The 9,154-nt window shown below is 35.7% G+C and overlaps 2 long non-coding RNA genes across 3 annotated transcripts; both read right to left on the bottom strand.

The window, feature by feature from the left end:
- Positions 1–265: 265 nt before the first annotated feature.
- On the bottom strand, positions 266–1,473 carry LOC118433738. 2 transcript variants are annotated; one of them, XR_004833541.1, is made up of 3 exons: positions 1,421–1,473; positions 1,014–1,155; positions 266–937 (listed from the first exon to the last, which is right to left on the bottom strand). It is a non-coding gene; the product is annotated as an uncharacterized LOC118433738 (long non-coding RNA). The 2 variants fall into 2 exon arrangements; XR_004833540.1 differs by lacking the exon at positions 1,421–1,473 and adding an exon at positions 1,216–1,254.
- Positions 1,474–1,669: 196 nt separating this feature from the next.
- Positions 1,670–2,256, bottom strand: LOC118433739. The gene is made up of 3 exons (XR_004833542.1): positions 2,018–2,256; positions 1,828–1,926; positions 1,670–1,732 (listed from the first exon to the last, which is right to left on the bottom strand). It is a non-coding gene; the product is annotated as an uncharacterized LOC118433739 (long non-coding RNA).
- Between the last annotated feature and the right edge of the window lie 6,898 nt (positions 2,257–9,154).

Below are 9,154 nucleotides of genomic sequence, written 5' to 3'. Positions count from 1 at the left end.
GTATAATAATTATAGCATTAACTTGCATTCAATGGTGACGTGACATCAGACGAGAGGGGACCTTCCAAGGACTCCACACTTCAATTGTAGCCAAGGGGTTACGCTGAGGTATAATTTTATTTATTACATCTAAAGTATTATTCAGTTCATATTTCATATTTCATATCGCAATTCAAATTTCTCCATGTATTTTTGATGCCGCATAAATGAAGCCGAAGCACTCGCTGCGCACCATCCGTCTCTCGCTTTACCCTTTACCATCTCTTCTCATCACACTTTATATTTTACGTCCCAGAACAAAAAAACAGTTTTTCGTGCTTCGGTGTCTACCACACCCACCCACCATCATCAATTATTAAGTAAGTTTAACGACAAGATATGTCAGAGCAGTTTTACAACCATGCTCAGGATTTAATGTGACTTAATTTTTGTACAGATTTTCGTCATCTCGAATGGAGAATTTTTGCGACTTTCTAAGTTCGAATAATTAATTAAAAACTGAAAGTTGTTGTGATGCAGATTTACAACCAAATTTATTGCAACAAAAATTGATTTAGCATAAATACAATTTTACTTTAATTTTACAAACATCGAAATAATTTCCCGGTTGCAAAATATTTTATTATAAATAGTAGCAATAATTTTCGTGCCTTGAGTATATAAGGAAAATGGAAACAGTTGAATGTGGTTCTGGTTCTTCTACTTCAAACTGTAGTGAAACTTATTTCTAATCTTTATCTTCTTGTTCATATAAAGGATAAATTAACCCACCCCCCTTTCGGTGGAGACACAGACAATGGTGAAGACACGAATGGGGTGGAGAGGTCGGTAAAACTCTTTGAGAAATTTCTTGAAGGTGGCTAAAAGGCTGCAAACGACAGTTTTAGGTGATACGTTTTCCTTATCGATGTCGAGAATTTTACACCACTGCTGGAACCTTTAAAAAAACTAAAATTAGCTATCAGAGGAAAAAAGAATGGGAGAAATGAGTTATTTTGCATCGGAAGTTGTACCTGACGCTTTGGCAGAAAGGAGTAATTACGATTTTCTTGGTTTCAAGAATTATCACAATTAGTACCGCAACACTTTATATTTCGGACCGTGACAAACGACGGTTTATTAAATTCAAATAAATGTTTTGAGCAACTGGATTTCCTGCGAAAAATAACAAGCAATTAGTAATTTGAAACCTTGAAACAAATAACGTGTTTTCACCATATTTATGTGTCTCCACCGTTAATTGTTTATTTTAAGAAGATTTGAAGAAGGTTTTGATAAAGTCACACTGAATTTGAGTACATGAAGGCGAATCAGTAATTAAAATAAACGTGTTTCCACCATATACATGTGTGTGTCCACTGTTCGTTGCTTTTTTAATTTTTGGAGATAAGAAACTATTATTTTAATATTATGGTTGAACCTGGTAAACTTTACTGAAGTTCCTGAGAATTTCACACTATTCCCGAGTCACGAACAAGGTCTCATTAGTAATGATGAGTCTGTAATTAAACACAATAACAAGGAAATATTGATGTAACAGTTGCTTGCAATAATGAACGTGTTTCCACCATATTAATGTGTCTCCACCGTTCATTATTCTTTTAATTCTAGAGGAAAGAAACTATTTTTAAGATCAAAATAAAATTTACCTTAAGCGAAGTTTTGAAAGTTTTTAATAGTCTTGACAAAGTCACATTGCTTTAAGTACCCTTGTTTGGCCAAATAGGTGAACCTGTAATAAAATTGATACATTTTAGTTATCGACTGCTCATTGTAGCGAAGAGTGGATGTGAAGATATAATTTGAATTTGCTTTGTATAAACGCACACTGATAGATCAGATAAATTGACCGGTGGAGACACGGATCTGGTGGAGGAAGGGGCAATAGGTCACAATATTGAGTAACAATTGGCACAAATATTATATCTGCAATTCACAAAAATAAATTTAGTGGAACTTAATTTCCAACAATGAGCGTGTTTTCACCATACATGATTGTACATATATGTGTATTCACCGTTCATTATATGAGAAACTATTTTTGAATCTTGTAAAACTTTAAGTTTCCGACAATTTCACACTGTTACCAGGTCACGAACAACAACTAATGGTAATTGATGAGTCTATACTTCAATAAAATATAGTGCATTACGAAATACAAGTTCCTTGGTCCTTATTGTTGCAGAATCCAGTTAAAGTTGTTATTTACAAGGTTGGCCGGCGATGACACAGATTTCTGGTGGGGGCACGGCAGAGAGGTCGCAAATTAATGGATGAAAAATTGTCCTTAGCAGTTACCTGTACCAATAAATCGCAATAAATCATCCAAATCACTCGTAAAAATGAACGTGTCACCACCATATTTGTGTCCCACCGTTCATTGTTGAAGGAAAATAGTAATTCTTTTACTACTTACCGAGAGTTGAAGCTTAGAGCTTAACTTGTGGTGAGTTGAAGCGATTTATGTAATTGAGTGGATGTCAGAAAATTAATTTGTAGGATATTAAATAATCTTTTAATTACTCAGCTTTTCCGAGTTTGGCAGCAAGAATGATGGTAAAGGAGACACCTGATTTTGGTGCCAAGAAAGGAGTGAGATTTCCAAGTAATGGGGAAATTGAGATTGGGAAAAATTGAGTTGTGCCACGGCCCTGTTTTTATGGGCGGATGCCCATAAAAACCGTCAGCCAATCACAGCATTTGGAACCCCATTTCCCTATACTGAACCAATAACCATATCTTCATCCTTCTTTAAGTGATCTGTATTCGCTGGAGGAAATCAGATATGGAAGGGGCTATGCCTGCTTTAATAGACAGGGTTAAAAATTTAAAAAAAGTTTATTTTTTCTAAATAATAATTTTTATTTGAAGGGTAAAGGATGCAGCTGTAATTAGAATTACAGAAGCTACTGCTTGGGTTAAAAAATATTTGATTGCTGTCTCTGTAGATTTAAAATTAAGGTCTCTTAAAATTAAAGGAATAAATCTCATTAGGTTAATCTCTAGGCCGATCCAGCAAAGAATTCATTAATTAGACGATACCGCCATTAAAGTACCTAAAAATGTAGTAGTTATAAATGTTAATTGATAATTTTTAAAGAACATTAAAAAGGAAGAGATTTGACTCTTATAGAAGGGGTATGAACCCTTTAGCTTATTTAGCTTACCTTTATACTAAGTGTGCGGGGGCTGGGCTAGCCCGATAAAATTATAAATTAGTTTAAATGAACATTAAATTTTGAATTTAACAGAAATAGTGTAATTCTATTATTTATAAATAAAGGTACAAATACATGATCTATTCTATCAAAATAGCCCTTTTTTCAGGCACATTATTAATTTTTTCTTACTACATTATAAGATGTTTTAGAGTTTTATTCATATTAATAATATTACGCGTAGCATATTTATTTTATATATATATATATATATATATATATATATATATATATATATTATAATTATATACATATGTATGGTTAATCATATATTATATATATATATATACATAAATATAAGCTTATATTAATATATTAGTATATATATATATATGTCTTTATTGCATAAATAAGAGAGTTCCTCTTTGACTTCCAACCGTGCACAACGTGTCTCCCTCTCGCTCTGCATCTGGATTCTCTTCCATCTGGGTCGCGGGTGTGCCAGGCTAGTAAAGTGTGTCCCAAGGCCTCTACACCATGTGAGCCTCGTCCACTCACACCCCCCCTCTGCGTGCCTGGTGACACCTCCTGCCACACCCGTCCAGCAACGACAAGCTGAGCCATCAGGCGAAGATGGATCTCACCGGACTCTGTGCACGGGAGGATCTTACGCCTTAGAGGAGCTCCCCCAGGTAAGACCTTGTTTGATAAATTAGGGTGGTGAACATGTGGGGGTGGTCGGCGGAAGAGTGAGTGTGCGCAGTGCTGGTGGGGGCGGCTGGGCTAGGTCTACGGGTTCCATGACTTTGTCATGTGCTGCGATGGGAGGGGTTAGTTTGTGGGGTGTATCATGGCCCCTTTATGGGGTCACTTAGGCCGAACCCTGAAATGGGTCCTTGGTTAGTTTGTGGTCCATGGATGCTCCACTCCAGCCTAATACCCGTCGTGCCCCTGCCCAGCACGGCGCCTACTCATTTGGGATGTCACCATTTTCCCGATATGCAAATCGCCTATAATCTCTGTCATTCACTGGTCGAACCTGGGTTTACAGGTAGTCAGGGCCGAATGGTGAACTGGGCAACCTTCCAGTTCAGGTAGAGGTTTTCCAAACTGACCACCATAGTTTGGTTTTTCCTCTACTCCCCTGACTACTACTACTATCACAATTATGTTAATTAAAAATTTGACTATACAATTTATCTAAAATTTATCTGTAACTAACTCATGATTGTGACTTGCAAGAGCTAATGGTTATTTATGCAATAAAGACATATATATATATTAGTATATACATATGTATAAATATATACATTTATTTATAAATAAAATATTTATATATATATACATATTTATATGTATATAAAAAATAACGTAACTATTAATATACTTAAAATCAATAATAAAAATTAACGAATAAATAATCAAAGATTAATCTAAAATAACTAATCAATTAAGGCTATAATAGTATATTTAAATTTATTATATATCGTCTACTAATTCAGAAAGACCTAAGTGCAGTGGATGCTTTATTCAGAAAAGACCTAAGTGCAGTCGGTGTTTAATTCAGAAACGACCGAAGTGCAGTCGATGCTCAATTCAGAAAAGACCTAAGTACACAGAAAAAAAAGCAACAAAAGACCTATGTGCAAGTATGTATTTACTTATGGCTAAATCGCGCGATATATATGAAAAATCATTTGGGCAAGTCAATCCTGATGCTGATAGGTAAACGTAACCTAATTAGATAATGCTTACATGTTAATATATAAATACATAATTAATGATGATTCGGGTGGCGTCTGGCTACTCACTAGCCAGTCAAGGTCTGTCTCAGTCCTTACAGTACGAAAGGATTAAATATTAAATTATTTATTTACTAAGTTGGCAGATTAGTGCAATTGATTTAGAATCTTTATATAAAATTTAATTTTACTTGTAGTGTTTTTAAATTTATTTATAATAGTTTTTCTTATTTATTTTTAGTGGTTGGGGTTTTAATTAGAGTCGCATTTATAGTGTTACTTGAGCGTAAAATTTTAGGTTATATTCAGATTCGTAAGGGTCCGAATAAGGTTGGTTTTACTGGTATTTTACAATCTTTTGGGGACGGAATTAAATTATTTATTAAAGAACAAACCATCCCCTTCTTTCTAATTTAGTTCCTTTTTACTTGCCCCAGTTTTTTCTTTATTTATAGTTATTTTGCTTTGAAGAGTCGTTCCACTTAGTTCTTCTTTTATTAATTTTTATTTAGGGGCTTATTTTTTTTTGTTGCACTAGAATTTGGTGTGATACTTTAATAGCCAGAGGGTGGTCGTCTAATAGAAATTATGCTTTACTTGGTGCAACCCGCGGGTAGCGCAAACAATTTCATATGAAGTTAGAATGGCTTTAATTTTTTTGTCTTTTATTTTTGTTATTGGCTCTTTTAATTTAAATGAATTCCATTTGTATCAAAGTTTAGTTTGATTTATTTTAGTGTCTTTTCCTATTTTTTTATGTTGGTTAGGTTCTATTCTTGCGGAAACTAATCGTACTCCGTTTGATTTCGCTGAGGGAGAGTCTGAGTTAGTTTCCGGTTTCAATATCGAGTACGGAGTGGGGGGTTTGCTCTTTTATTTTTAGCTGAATATGGTAGAATTATTTTTACAAGAAAGCCTCCCAACATAACCGCTGCCAGGCCGCCAAGCTCCGATAACCACCATGAGGCATCAACGACGCGATAACCCCATCTTCTCAAAATTATTAGCCCGAACCAGGGCTTATCGAATTGTGTCATGTCTGTCTGTCTGTCTTTCGATAACTCTCGAACGAGTTGACCGATTGACTTGAAATTTTGACCATATGCATATTGGACAAAGTTAGGAAACGAGTTCGAAGATGGGTGACATTGGTCCAGTGGTTGACCAGTGGGGTCAGCCGAGTGGGTGGAGTATTATGCACCAAAATTTCAAAATTGTCGTAGAAAGCTGAAATTTGGCATATAGGTTGCTAGTGGCTCCTAATGAAAGAATATGAAGTGAAATTGGATAAATAGTCAACCGGAGGTACCCGAGGGGGGTGACCCATACCGATTTTTCCAGATCATCCAATCGAGCTGAAATTTGGCATAGAGGATGCTAATGGCCCGTAATGGAAGAATATGAAGTGAAATCGGTAAAATTTCATATTCGCGGACCCGTTGGGGTGACCCATACCGATTTCATAAATTGTCGCAAAAAGCTGAAATTCGGAACGGTGATGCTTAATGGCTTTTCATGAAATTATATGAAGTCAAAGATGAGCAAAAGGTAACCAGAGGGGCACTAAGGGGTACTCATACCGATTTCTAAGAATTTATATATTCAGGTAAAATTTAGTGTGGAGTCGAAAAAAACATACGATTAGAATTGAGGAGGGTGAATTTCGAAATTTTTATACGAACAGCCTCCACTGTTCGTGGTATTTGATGCCAAGTAATAATACCAACTGACGTTAGTTAATACAAGAACTAGTAAAAAATAGTATAACATTCTGACAAACATGGGTTTACTAATCAACCCTGGTTCGGGCTGAGCAAGGCTGTACTGATAGGTTTTTTATGTTGCTAAGGAAATTTTTTTATTTGCTAAAGAAATTTTTTTATGTTGCTAAGGAAATTTTGTTATGTTGCCAAGGAAATTTTTTTATGTTGCTAAGGATTTTTTAGGTTGCTAAGAATTTTTTTATGTTCCACAGAAACGTTACTGAGAAGTATAATCATAATGATACCGAAAATGATACTGAAAATCATGAGCATACTGAAAATTATACTGAAAATCATAGTCATACTGAAAATCATAATCATACTGAAAATGATACCGAGAATCACAATCATACTGAAAATGATACTGAAAATCATAATCATACTGAAAATGATACCGAAAATCATAATCATACTGAAAATGATACCGAAAATAATAATCATACTGAAAATGATACTGAAAATCATAATCATACTGAAAATGATACTGGAAATCAGATTCGTAGCTCATATCCCTTCTCTGATTGGTGGAGGTAGAAAACCGGCAGCCAATCAGAATGCAGGAATGTCACGGAAAATTTCACGGGACGGACTTTTCGAAATTATAATATATAGATATTGTTATGTCTTATGTTTCAATTAACCAGAATGTCCGTTAGTAGAAACTTGGAATTTGCCTGCCCGTTTCTCGATGTTTATCTAAAGGAAGTTCCATACACTCGTAATATATTATTTAATTACCATTTTGATGGGTCGCTTTCAATTCATTACATGGAAGGCATCCGAATTCAATTTTAATAGTTACAAAAAATATGTCTGGCAAGTTGGAAGTTTTTTATACCTCGTCATGCTTAGGGCCGCTGAACTCGTCGTCTCTCCTTTACGATCCCGACGTCCTCGTGGGTCTTCCAGAGTGTAGATCAAATGCCAATGGAAATGATGCGAGTTAACCCCAAGGTCCTCCCTGAAGTAATCCAACCGATTCTCCACATTTGTGTCTCGTCCAGTAAAATTTGAATCAACTTCTATAATTGTCTATTCATTTTTAATAAATCAAGTTAAACTTTTCCAAACATGAAAAGAAACCTGTTGCCCTGTCCTATTTAATATATACATATACGCAGTTTTGTTGAATATAAAGTGAGACTCTGTGACGGATAGTCATATAGTCTCATTGTCACGTTACGTTGTCAGTTGATAAAAACCTACAGTGTGCAGTGTTTATATAGCCCGAGTCAGGGACAGAGTCCCTGACTCGGGCAGAGTCCCGGACAGAGTCCGCTTCTAAATTTTTGTCAAATGACCAGTACCAACTACAATTCGCAATTGCGAACTGCAGTTTGATATTTTTGATGTTTAAACGTCAAAAATGTTCCCATGATCCAGCATGCAAAATTTCAGCTTACTTGGCCAATTTCAAAAATCAGTATGGGTCACCCTACTGGGTCCTCCTTGCAAAAAGAATCTTAAAATCTATTAAGCTGCTCTAACAGGATTATGCCAACTCTTAGTCTTCTACGATTGTTTTCCAAACCAGGGGGGTGACCCTACTGGGTCCTTTTGTTCGTTATGACATTGGACTTTCACGTTAGTACTCAAATATATCCCGAATACCAGCTACTAACTTTTAAAATAGAAACTTTTAGAAAGCGGTGTGGGTCACCCTTTGGGGTTACTTTTGTTTCACTTTGCTCGGTTTTAACTTTATATGCTTTCATAAGAAGCTATTAAGTATCATCGTACCGAATTTCATCTTTTGAAGACAATTTCTAAAATCGGTATGGACCACTCGATAGGGTCCCTCCACTTAAAATTTTACCAATTTCACTTCATATTCTTCCATTGGGGGCTATTAGCACCTTTTCTACCAAATTTCAGCTGGATTAAATGGTTTTCAAAAATCGGTATGGGTCACCCCCTCGGGTCCCTCCAGACGCAAATTTTTCTAATTTCAGTTCATATTCTTCAATTAGACACCATTAGCAACCTCAGTGCCAAATTTCTGCTTTCTGAGACGATTTTGAAATTTTGGTGCATAATACCCACCCACCTATATGACCCCCACCGGTCAACCGCTTGACCGCTTTGGCTCATCTTCGAACTTAACTCCTCATTTACCCCATACAACATGTGTACCAAATTTCAAGTCGGTAGGATGACTTTAACGAGAGTTATCGTAAGACGGACAGACGGACGGACGGACATGATGGTTCCATAAGCCCTGACTCGGGCTAAAAATTAGCGATAAAACTGAACGAAATGCAATAAATTTTAGAACGGGAAGTTAACTTTACAACTTTTTAGTCAGTTAATCCCATTTTAATCCCACTTTTCGACTAAAATTGATGGTGTTAGTTGGACTAGAGATTAGGGACGAAGAATTAAAATTTAAAATGTGGGATTAAAGATTGAGATTAAAGATTATTAATCCCCAATCCTAATCTCAATACCCAATCCTTAATCCGAGATTGCCCAGTCCCGGCGACAGTAAATA

The sequence above is a fragment of the Folsomia candida genome, unplaced genomic scaffold, assembly GCF_002217175.1.
Source record: "Folsomia candida strain VU population unplaced genomic scaffold, ASM221717v1 Fcan01_Sc086, whole genome shotgun sequence".
Classification (NCBI taxonomy): domain Eukaryota; kingdom Metazoa; phylum Arthropoda; class Collembola; order Entomobryomorpha; family Isotomidae; genus Folsomia; species Folsomia candida.
The sequence above is the reverse complement of the archived record's forward strand: the minus strand, read 5'-3'. Positions and strand labels throughout refer to the sequence as shown.